Source organism: Urocampus carinirostris, chromosome 14 (genome assembly GCF_059441175.1).
Source record: "Urocampus carinirostris isolate Australia breed hairy pipefish chromosome 14, RoL_Ucar_1.0, whole genome shotgun sequence".
Taxonomy (NCBI): domain Eukaryota; kingdom Metazoa; phylum Chordata; class Actinopteri; order Syngnathiformes; family Syngnathidae; genus Urocampus; species Urocampus carinirostris.
In genome coordinates, this window is record NC_142362.1 from 17,607,758 (window position 1) to 17,621,028 (window position 13,271).

Here is a 13,271-nt window from a genome sequence, read left to right on the forward strand (position 1 = left end):
CACTTCAATTGAATATTTGACTAGTTACAGGAAATATTGACATGCGTTGCCGAGCCACAGAACATGGGTGGGTAAACTATAGATATACTGCAAAAATTATATTACAGAAATACTATAACACAAAATTACTACCACAGAAATACCACAAAAATACAACTACTGTAGTATTACATAAAATACTAAAAAATGCTAGTATGGAAATACTGCAAAAATACAACAGAAATACTGCTAAAAAAGAAATACAATAAAGAATACTACAACAGTAACAGAAAAATGCTACCAAAGAAATAATACGACAGAAATATTACAAAAATACTACTACAGGAATATTACACCAGAAAAAAATAATAAATACAAGTACAGTAAGGCAACAAAAATACTACAATAATATAAAAAATAATAAAGAAATACTACAAAATTACCACAATGAAAATATTACCAAATACTACTACAGAAATACTACAAAATTACTACAAAAATAAAACTTCAGTAATACTGTCAAAATGCTTCAGAAATACTACAAAAAATCGACTGCTGGAAATTGTAGTACAGCAATACTACAGAAATACTATCAAGACTATACTACTAAATTACTCAAGTAATGCTACATAAAAACTACAGAAATATTACACATCTAAATATCAAAATAAGTGCTTAAAACGGGACACAATATATTATTTGCTTCAATTGTGAGCGTTTCAAGTTCATTTTGATGACTAAACCATTAAAAAAAGAAAATAAATATGACTACATGTTTATTTATAAAAAAAAATGATAAGTCCCCAGGATCAGCCCGTTGGTCACATTTTTTAGACTCCAAATACTGAGATAGAAGATTGAACTTAGCTGCTTGGAGTGGTCTGTGGTCGGAAGCTCCAGTACCCAATATGGCGGCCAGAGGGCGTAAGAAACCCTTCGAAAGCAGATGTTTATGGATTTTGTTGGTACTTGTTGAGGGTGCCTCGACATGAAACCTAGCTAAAGAAACCATTGTGTCAATTTCCACAAACACAAACTATAAGGAATTTACCCAAATGATTGTATTGTGAGTTTTATGTTGTTATGCTATTTTGTATCGTTATAATTATAAAAATATGACATTGTTATCTTTTCTTAACTGTTATATTTTTTCTCAAATTTATTCCAGGAAAAAAACAATCAAAATTAAAGTTGATGCCAGGTTTTGTGCGCTGTCTCAATATGTAGATCTAGATTTTTTATATATTGATGCATTATTAGTAAAATAGAGTGAACTTGACTGTACCCAGTCTTCATTTATCGTATTAATTTGCCGAAGCGATCAAGGTTTGAAGGATACAATCACGAAGCGAACAAGCACATACTCTGCGACGTTCGATACTCTTTATAAATTGCTCGGCTGATCAATGAGCATGATTCTCCTGTTCATTTTCATTACCCATCAATGGCGCAAATGAATTCAAAAGATGATATTCCATCATCAGTTCTGCAGGAACTCACGCCGGCTCCTCCCCAAATTCAACCCCGCCTCACCCGTCTCCCCTCACGTCCGAGCCCCAATCCAACCCCAAATTGACCGGTATTGCACAGTTGCAGCCCAACAAGAAAAGAATTGCTAGTGTCAAGACGCAGTTTACAAATATGACATCTCCTCCGGCGTGGCTGAAAATATGAAATATTGATTTATGTGCAGTAAAAGGTCTTATAAAAATGATCACATACACATGAGGGATTAATGCGCCCGAGATCGATAGAAATTTCATTCTTGACACCGGACTGTCACCTATGGTGAAATGCTAAAATAAAGAAATCAATAGTATCTATGAAATGTCAAATTTATTATAATTATGTGGATGAGAGCCGGCCGAGTGGCTCCCGAGAGGGATAGGTTAGCATCCCTCATGTCCCGCCTTCTCCTGCTGCCAATTTTTGCAGCAATATCGGCGGAAAAGCTTTTATGTATGGCGGCGTCGGAGCGCATTCCTCAAGGAATATTTAACTGACAGCTGAAAGGGGGGCAAGGGGGGTTCATAGGCTGCAGCTTGCGTACTTAACAGCTGTTAGCTTTAGCGCTAGTCGCGTCTCCATCCCGGGGACGGCCGGCTATCGATCCGCGGCTGGAGCGTGTCATGTTGATCTGTTCTTTTGACGCGAGACGATGATTTAATAGGACAGGGAACAAAAAAATGGGCGTATTTGTTACATTGATCAGCCTTATTATCGCCGGGAGAAGGGATCCACAAATTTGTTTAACCGGGCTTCCGAACCCGCAATATCCAGAATGAAAACATTAAAATAACAAGTTGCAGGGTTTTATAACGTTTTCATGGCCAAATTCAAGTACTTTGTTTAGAGGTGGTGTCCGTAAATTCAAAATATTCTAGTTCCTAACACCATCTTCTGGCTGAAATCATCATTGCAGCCTCTGTCAAGCTGCTTGTGTGGCCAGTGCACATACGTTTATCTATTAGCAGGGTTGGGTAGGGTTACTTTAACTTGATTACTTTCAATTACTTTTGGACTACTCCAATACCAAATCTGCTAATAAAAGACAAAAGAAACTAAATATGAATCAAATTACTAAATTTTGTGCAGGCTTGGGGAGTAACGGAATACATGGAACGGCAAAAATGATGTTGGCAAGCTGTTTGGATTTATTTTCATTTTGTTTCTGTCGCTTTTTATGTTAGTTTTGCCAGAGATCAAAGAGATCAAAGCCAGGAGAGAAAGCTTACCACGTGTTGTGAGTCATAATTTTGTTCATATTTAGTGGTCAAGGGGAATAGTGGGTGGATGCAGACGAGGGAGGCGATGGTGACGGCGGATTAGAATTAACACTGGTATTAAAACTTCCACTTGTAAGGATTTTACTGCCCTTAAATTATTTTGTTCTTATTTTTCCAAATAGTACTGATCTTCGTATTTCTTGATAATCTCAAGCTTAGCGCCTACTGTTATCATGTTTTTTGTTTTCCCTTTAGCATCACTACAAGTTTTGGAACCCATTTTGACTAAATACGTAGAGTACATAAATAGTTGAGAGTGGCACACAAGATTCTGAACGGAGTGAAAAGAAAGCCATTGTGGGAGGTAATTCATCTGATAACATATCAACATTTTGATTGTGTTGTAATGCAAACCAATTGCAGACTAGAATTGTTTATGACATCGACCAGTAGCAGATAGGCGTTTTAGAGACGTAACTCATAACACGCACGGACACCACAAAAATTGAATATGAAAGTTTTTGGCCATTCAAAATAATATGTTGTTGATGACATAAAGTGAGGAAATAGGGGCCAAAACAACATATTATCTCACACAGTGAAGAGAAATCATAATAGGGGGGGTTTGCCATATCCGATTTTTGGGATACTGCATATCAATACTTTATTTGTACACATTTTTAAACTGCAAAATATGTATTATGATAACCCATACATAATATAAAGCGACTATTTACTACTTTCATTTCCTGACTACAGAGTCCACCGCATTATAAACCGCACCCAGTCCATTAAAAAAGAAATTTTTTATTTGTACATACTCCACATTTGAAAAAAAAAAAAAAAAATTAATGACATACCTTTTATGCCCGTCCTTGTTGTTTTTCTGCAACGTAGCAGTAACACAGCACTAACGAGTTAACTAAAATCGGCGTTGTTTGTGTAGTAGGAGCACCCCCTAGTGGTCGATTTGTAAGGGCATTATTTCGACCACCTACACATGTTTTTTAGCGGCCTACTTGATCCATAAATTCACTGCATTGTTGTATAAGCCGCAAGCTTCAAAACTTAAGGGGACAGTGTGTAATATTGAGTGCCACTAAATGGTACAGCAAAGCATGAATTATCATATAATGTTTATTTAAAAAAACGAGGTCGAGACATTTTTATTTTTTTTCATAAGGGAATCCCTACCCAAGGTTGCCGCCATGTTTGCCTGTTATTTTCATCCACGCTGTGCTCTGTTGCACTGGTTTTTGTTTGCATCAGACAATGCAGTGCCATCTAGTGGTCAAATATTACACTCCGGCTTTAAGACAAAACACAATATACAGTGGGCAGCATGGCGGCGCAGTGGTTAGCACGTGTGCTAACTGAGGTCGTGGAAACCTCCTGCGTGGGTTCAAATCCAGCTACCGGCCTTACTGTGCGGAGTTTGTATGTTCTCCCCGTGCTTGCGTGGGTTTCCCTCCGGGCACTCCGGTTTCCTCCCACATTCCATAGACATGCATTTCAGGTGAATTGGCCCGTCCAAATTGTCCCTAGGTGTGACTGAGCGAGGGAGTTGTCTATCCCCGTGTGCCCTGCGATTGGCTGGCAACCAGTTCAGGGTGTCCCCTGCCCACTGCCCGGAGATGGCTGGGATGGGCTCCAGCCTCCCCGCGACCCTAATAAGGATAAGCGGTACAGCTAATGAGATGAGACAATATACAGTGCAAAAAATATGGTAGATTTATCTTTGAACAAGAAAAAAAGTATCAATAATACAAAGAGTAAATGTTTGATAACATGTTTTGTGTGTAAAAACCTTTCGGCCTGGAAAGGGATGAGCGCCACCAGGCTGTACTTGTTCAAGATACACCTCAGGAAATGATGCCCCTAAGACCATAGTGGTTAAGGGATCCAACAATAACAAAATATTCCTTAACTTCTGAGAGCAGGTTATGCCTCAGATTTAAATAAAACAAAAATAACATGAAAATATGTTTTTAATAATTAAAAAATGATTTTTATGCGCACAAAAAATCTAATTACATGAAAATAAGTCTTTAGCACTGAGTGGGTCAAACACACATCTACTATAAGAAATATAAATAATGTAATGGCGTAAAAATACTTTGTTGGCACTAAATAACTTAAACACACCATAATTGTTATTGTTTTTTTCTCATGAAATCATCAACAATAATATAATGACCAAAACATGTCTTTGGCCCTGAGTGACTCAGACACAGTTATTATTATTAAAAACTAATAAAAAATATAAAATATGTGACAATACCTATTTGCACAGAGTGACTTAAATACACCTTAACTATTAAATACATATTATTTAAATACTCAACAGATGAATAAATAAATAACATAAATGATTGCTTTATATGACATAAAAAAAAACTGTTGAGCTCAAATAATCATCATTTAAGATTGTTTTTCTTTTGTTAGTAATTAACGTCAAAAGCCACCAGTTTGATATGCATTCCTACAATAACTCATCAGCTTATTACTATGTTATTACCAAGGTATATTTATAAATAGGGGAAAAATAGGTTCAGTCACCCACTAGCACAATAAACCAGTTAGAAATCGAATTTCTGAGAAAATTGCAATGACTAATCACTGGTGAGCTATTCTCAGAATTGGTCGGCGTGGTACTTTTGAGGGGGCTACCTGGTGTCCGTGGGCCCTATGTTTGTGAACCCTGATTTAAGATACAAATTATAAAATAAAAAGTTTTGCCATGTTATTATTCTTTATTATATAGTATGATTAGAATGTGTGATACAGCTTCACAGTATATTTATTTAAAAAAAATACATTGATGTACAGTGAAGAAAATATGTATTTGAACACTTAAGAATCATCGAGGGGTCTGAAATTTTCATCGTTGGTGCATGTCCACCATGAGAGAGATAAACTAAAAAGAAAAATCTAGAAATCACAATGCATGATTTTTCTAACAATTTATTTGTGTGATATAGCTGCAAATAAGTATTTGAACACCTGAGAAAATGGGAAAAATAAGAAAATAGCAGGGTGATAAAATACTCTTTTTCTCCACCGTATATTTGGTCCCTCATTCCTAAACACACTTTGAGACTGTAGAAAAACTTCACCCGATAGCCGTAAATACTTTGTCGGACTTTGTGAAATCCACTGAGATATTTTTGTATTTGTTGTGGCGCTTAAGCTAAGAGCTATTTGTGTTCATTCCCTTGTTTTCCATGTCTAATTAATTTCCTTTGAATGCGCGGGAGATCAATTTGACTTAATCAATTCTGGGTTGTGCCGCCGGCCTTCTAAAGGTCACTTAGATATGGAATGGGAAATAATCAGAGGCACATCACAAACAAAAAAAAAGGAGAGGGGGGGGGGATTTGAAAGCGGCATGAGAGTTTTTTTCTGCATCTTTTTACACCAATCTGCGTAATCTTTTTAGGAAGGGGCCCTGCTATTACCCTATTCATTCGCTATGGATCCTTTCAAAGCCTACCTCACACGTGACGTCACAGTTGAAGTTGGAGGCGAAACAATTTTCCGCGCTTTCGTTTCTGCAAGTTCGGTGTCAAAATGTTGTCATGTTGGGTCCCTGGGTGCCGGAATATGAGAAAAAAAACGTTAGTGAACTGATTTGAAGTTTAAAAAAGGGAGTTGTGTGTCAAGAACCGGAACAACATCAGGACCCAAATGCGTGACGTTTTTCACACAAGCCTTTTATTTTACCGGAAATGGGGAGTCATGCACGTTAGGCAGCAGTCTGGCGTGGAATGATAGGAAGCCAGAGGCCAACAAGATCGATACCAATTGCCTGAGCAGATATCTGACAGATGGGGTCGATACCAGACAGGACGGGACAGACAGGACCGATATCAAAACAGGATATCGAAATCAAACAGTACAAACTAAACTGGAACGAAACTGGAAACCGATATTAAACAACGGGACAGTAAAGATTGATATCAAAATAAGATATCGAAATCAAACAGGACAAAATAAACGGGAACCATACCGGACAGGAAATACCAACAGGAAACAGGACCGAGTCAAAATCCACATCATGCGGGGCAGAGGTTCGTTGACGGACTGACAAAGGAAGAGTGAGAGCACTGAGCTTAAACAGTCGGAATGCCAATCTGTCAACAAGCCGCATCTGGCACCAGACGGGCAGGGCCAATTGGGCGTCATGGCAACCGTGACATTCTGGTTGAATGCATGAAAGCCAAAAGATTGGACTGAGGCACTCATCCAAAAATGCTCAGGTTTGCAGCGAACACTTTCTAAGAGAAATCAAACATTAATGATTGTTGCTACTGAGTCCGTATTACTTCCTATATCGGCAAAGCATCCTCTAGTCTTCTTAGCTTCAGCTAACTGTTAGCGTGTATCCTAAATGCCGTCAAGATATGCTTCTCTTGAAAAAAATAGCAATACAATCATAAAAAAGTAAATGTGTATAGTAAAATACTTAGTTCGTTGGCTCAAAATTGTTTGAAATGTGTGCAGCCGCACACAGTGTTTAGAAAGCTAACATTGGCATGAAGAAAGTCAGCGAAGTAGCAAAAACTGCAATACAGCAAGGGATTACTGTACATCAACAAATACAGTAATTTAGGTTTTTTTTCTTTTTCTTTTTTTTTTTTTTGCGAGCCATACCATATATTTTAAGACAAAATTCAACAAAAGCACCAAACCTGCTCTTCGGACAAAAGCTAATTCTTCAGCGCATTTTATGTCACTGTGTGACAATCAATGATTTGATAAAATATATAAAATAATAATAATGGTAGACCAATTGCTCCATACCAATATAAATATAACACTTAAAATTTGTCTCCCTCCCGCAGTTACCAGAGTGTTGAGGCTCATTTTGATGATCCTTCTTTTCCTAAAAATGGTTTCAAAATAAGGTGCGAGCAAAGTTCTAATATAAAAATGTTACAAAGTACTGCAAACCAAAATTTCAAGACCAGAACGGAAACAGGACCCACTTGCGTAACGTTTCTCACAACTTTTATTAGAAGAAAGAGAAAGGGTTGCGCCCTCGATTACAGTTATTGCTTGACGCCGGAAGCAGGTCGCTCTGAACGTGGAAGTGGATTTTTCGTGGTGAGCGATGGCGGTGTTGGGAACGTAAAAAACATGTCCGTAGCCAGGACAGGAGAGCAAAAACGTAGTCGGGGCCGGAAGCCAGTCGGAAGCGAGTTGTAAGCCAGGACGGGAGAGCAGACGTGGTCGAGATCAAAAACGGGTCGTAAGTCGGGACGGGAGAGCAGACGTGGTCAAGATCAAAACCGGTCGTAGCCGGAGACAGACAGGAACAAAAACAGGACAGGTGCGAGTCAGGGTCGAAAACGGCTTGCCTATTATACACTGAGGTTTGCAGACGGACTGACAACAGGTGACAGAAAGGAGTGGGTTTAAATAGGGATAGGGAGCCAGTCCGAGGCAGTTGGCGCCAAAGGAGCGGGCACAGGTGTTTTATTTACATCAATAATCATGACACAGAAAGAAAGTGCATTGTGATATTACCTCCTCCCATCCTTACTTCTCACTCATTTAAATTACCCTGTGTGCTTGCTTAGTGTTTTGGGGTGTTTTCAGTTTGTTTTGGGGGTTTTCATCATCAACAGTGAACAGATTAATTAATGAGCGTCCATCTAAACGATTCTTTAGAAACATACAGCCAAAATGGAGTCTGATAGTGTGACCTTGACTGTTGTTGACACTGTGCCCTATACATACTGAACTGAAACAATTGCCATAATTGGTGATGCCCTATGCTAAATAGGCGTCACACCTATCTCATATAGAACGATACTTTGCATGGGTTCTGTTTTATCTCCGAGCCACATGTAATCATAAAAGAGCCATATATAGCTCGCAGGCCACAGGTTCCCTACCCCTGCGGTAAATGAACCGACGTGTTATTAAACAGTAATCTTGCCAGGCTTCAGAAATTGTGTGTCGGGGTAAAAAGGGGCGGGGTAAAGAAAAACGTGTGTGACCACAACAAAAATGTAATCAAGCAAAACACGAGGGAAGAAGGCCAAACAATTTCACAATTTCCACAGCAACTGACATGAAAGTTGTCGGCCACTTCAGGTGCTCCACCTTATCGTGCCCCCTCCCCACAATCGCCCCTTTTCGTTTATCAGTACGGGTATTCCGCCAGAAAAGGGGGCAACAGCAGTAAATAAGAAACACTGCGTTTTTAAAGTGGGCCCAATCCAATTCATAAGATCACAATTTGAGAGATAGAAGGGGCGTTTATATATTTCGGAGCCCCTCTCAGCAGCTTATGTGCACATGAAAGACGAACCGAGCTGCACCGAGCTGATGGAGTCTTTGAGCGGAATCTCTTGAAGGCTTTTTTTCCCCTTTTTTCCTCAAGAGTGGGGGGGCGATAAACCGAGTGGAGGCCGCGGGAGCTCCCTCAGTCGAGGAGGGAAAAAAGCGAGGTGTTCCAACTTATCGGGAGTGAAAATGATTAGCCCTCCGCCGGGCCTATTACTGCAGGCTCGCCGGGTCAAAAGCAAGCCGGGATAAAAGGAGGACGCCAAGCCTCCTATCCTGACAACAATCATCCATTAGTGACGGGGACCAGGGGCTTGTATAAAGACCCCCATCCACTGCCCCCCTTGTCAGTTGTCGGTCTGCCACTCAGGAAGAAATCACAGAAGATACGAATAGAAATAATATACGGAACCAATTTATGAAAGCAAAAACTACGGTAATTTGTTAACTAATCAGTTAAGTAGTCAGTTAAATCAGTGGACCCCGAACTAAGGGCCCACACCCATCTTTGGTCCGGCCCCCTGACCAACACCTGACAGAATGTGCATTTTAGCTAAAAAAAAAAAACCTCAAATTATCCATGCACATTTTTGGTTGTAGCAGGATTCAAACCTGTGTTGAGGAGGTGAAGGTACTAGTGGCAGGCGGATCGATCCAAATATTGATATTATTGATACCAAGAAATGGGGCTGCGCAATTTTGGAAAAAAATAATTGAGATTTGTCGGACCAGTATTGCAATTTCAATGCAGTTTTTGACTTTAAAAGAAAGGCGTGTTTTTTTTGTTACTCTTTTTGTTTTTAGGTTACCGTAAATTCCGGACTGTAGAGTGCACCTGATTATAAGCCGTACCCACCATTTTTTAAGTGATTTGCCACTTATGTACTTACATAAGCCGCATCTCTGTACAAGTTGCGTGCGCACGAACTAAAACTGGTGACACGTTCACAAGTTTAACCCAGACTAGGGTGTAAGTTCCATGATTGTAGGGGTTTTGGGGTTTTTAAGGGTTATTGATCTATCTTCGTTATTCATTATCCATTATCCGTTATCGGTCAGTTCATAATACGCTACAAAGCCTAGGAGCCGGGACACTTACTCTCAGCCAAAAGGCCAAGCTAAGGTCCTAGCCCTAAAGCCTTGCTGCGATCATTGCGAATGCACCGTTCCCGGAGGTACTGCAATACCGGGCCGATGCGTGGAGTGGACAGAACAAGCTCTTATTCCAACTCCGGATTGCAAAATAAATAGTACACAATCTTAAAACCACAATCAGCATCATGAATGGAAAATGATACCCGTAATTAACGTATGATGCAGACTTGTAAAGTCCGGGTCCCGTTGAAAGTAATCCAAGGAAACAAAATGTATATTTCCAAAGTTAAGGGTGGGAAAAATATATATCCACTATTGTCCGCTGCGACAAAAGACAGATCTACCGGTAACTCAGCTTTACCCCTCTTCTCATCAGCCCGCGTTTGCTCCGCCCCTTCTTTTTGATTCGCTCGTAGAACACATAACAGAATAAATCTCTAAAATAAATACATTACAAAAATATACAGTTGCAAATACATATTATACATGGTTACACATATTTACGAGGAAAGACGGTACACCGAGAGAGTTTTCAAAGCTTTAATAATAATAATATAACTTTCATCCCAAACCGTGCCTTTGAAAGGTACCAACACGCTAGTGGAATCACGCTCGCAATGCATCAAACGTGTCTGTCAAAAGAAAGTATCCCGCAATTGTGAAATTCACGGTAGATCGTCCTCAACTTCCTCCTCATAACTATCGCCATCAAGGGCGTCTTCCTCATTATCGGAACGTACCTTTACATTACAGACAATGTATGCACAAACTTAGAGGTTGCAGTCTTTCTTGGCGCACATATTTTACTGGTCTTAATCTTACCTTTTATACTCCAACGCCGCTGGTGGCCGTTAGAAAAATTACATAAATTGGCCGCTTACTGAATAAGCCGCAGGGCTGAACATTTGGGAAAAAAGTAGAGGCTTATAGTCCGGAATTTATGGTACTTAATCATTCTGAATCGCTTTACCTTTAAGAAAAAACCCCCATCTTCTGGGGAGCTTTGTTATGGTTGCTGTCTGCTCACACAAGTGTTCTGCTTGCAAACTTTGTCTCGGCTTTATTCGCCATTGATATGAAGAGGGGCTGGTTCTGGTCTAAAGTCCAGGATATCCTTCGTTTTTGTGGTGTTCAATGGGAGTTTGATCACTAAACACCTCACCGTTAGGATCCTGACCTCATCCCTGTCGTCTGACTCCTACCTAATGAAATGATCTGCATTACCAAAGCTCTTTACAATGTGCTTCTCATTTACCCATTCACACACACTCACACACCAATAGCGGCCGTGCAGTCATGCAAGGCGCCAACCTGCTTAGTGGGGGCATTAGGGGTTCAGTGTCTTACCCAAGGACACTTTGACATGTAACACGTAGGAGGCGGGATTCGAACTGCGATGGGAAAATGATCAAAGATAGCCGGCATTTTCACACGGGGGCAGATTTATTTTCTTAAAGTATTTTACTAAGTGAATTCCATTGAATTTAGCCGAATTATTGTCGAATTAGTCTAATTAGTCTTCGTCGAGCCTCCCTCTCGTCTCCCATCTCTCATCTCTCTTATTCCGTCTTCAGTCTTTTTCACACGTCGGGGCGTCGGCCACCCCCATGGGCGTGCTAACTCGACCCTCATGGGCGTGCTGACTCCACCCCCGGGTGTGCTGACTCCTCCCCTGGGGCGGGTTAGGTGCCAGCTTCACTTCCTCCTCGCCGAAAGGCGCCGCCATGTCTAAGAAACTCATAACAAGAAAGCTTATCAGAACACTTGTCTCCCTTGTCAGCCCTTGTCCCCGTTCCTGTTGTTTTTCTGTAAACATCATTCTTGTCTAGGCCACACTGACCCCAAGCCTTGCCTGTGAAAAATCCCCACTGCATTCAACAAATGTAATTTGTATTATATTAAATCCCTTATAGTCAAATAAATAAAATAAAAAATCCTTCAATCTAATGAGTTCCACCCCGAACAGCTTTGCTAAAAGTAAGATATAATCAGATAGGCACAGTAGAAGACAAAGCGTAAGGGCTCTTTGAACTCAGTTGGGCATTGGAAATATATAAAATATTTAACTCAAAGGTCACGTCAAATGACGCACCCCACCTTTAAATTCAATTTTTTTAGTTTTTTTGTGTGCAGATTAAATGTAAGCTTTAACTGGGCAGGGAAACTTTGATTCCTTCGTACGACAACATTGAGCCGCCAGTCTGTTTATTGTTTGCGCGTCTCTATTGAATGAAGCAAAGCGTCCAATCCCTGGTGAGTGGGACACAATGGAAGCATCCATCTACATTTAATGTCTCACTCTGTATGCATTGCCTTACAGACGGACGAAAAGACGGACGGACGGCTGACCGGCCGCTCTACTGCTTAACGGCGCAACCCTTCACGATTAAGGTCATCGCTTTTTTGCCTCCTACACCGAGACCCCCAGAAGAACCCCACTCCCTCCAAAATCACAATTGTCGGTGGCATCTCTGATAAACAGAGTGTAACAATCGGGTCTCCCATGCCTCCATGCACAGGTCAGGGTTGAGGTCCTCACGAGCCAGAAGATGATGCCTTGCTTGGGATTGTGCAATTCTATTTGTTGATATGGAGAGTCGGTGTCCCCATGACTAGGGAAGGGGATTGCTTGGGGGCATCTGGTCATGTGAGGAATACCTGGATGCCAGCTACACTTTCTGATTGCAGATTAGCCACTGAAAGAGGAAGCACCTCCTGATGGCTCCCAGTAGAAAAAAAGGAAAAATCTTAGTATCAGTGTACACTAGAATAGAATAGAATAGAATAGAATATACCTTTATTGTCATTGTTACACAATGGGTTGAACATATTGTGACAACGAAACCGATCACCTGTGCCCGCTCATTTGGCGCCAGCCGCTGCGGGCTACCTGATTGGTTCCCTGTCCTTTTTCAGCCAAGTCCTTTCACTCTCCTGTTGTCAGTCCGTCAGCAAACCTTTGTTTCTACAAGGCAAGCATTTTGACTCTGACTCCCTTCGGTCCCGCTTTTTGCACCCGTTTTTCCACCCATCCGTTCCTGATCTCCCCATTTGTGTCCAGCTACGACCTGTTTTTGATCCCGACCACGTTTTTTGCTCTCCTGTCTCGGCTATCGATCTGTTTTTTTTCCGTCATTGACACCGCCATCTCCCGCTCCGGAAGATCCACTTTTGTAT

The 13,271-nt window shown here is 40.7% G+C and overlaps 1 pseudogene; it reads right to left on the reverse strand.

Moving 5' to 3' along the window:
• Positions 1-10,152: 10,152 nt before the first annotated feature.
• On the reverse strand, positions 10,153-10,289 carry LOC148352828 (U2 spliceosomal RNA; annotated as a pseudogene).
• Between the last annotated feature and the right edge of the window lie 2,982 nt (positions 10,290-13,271).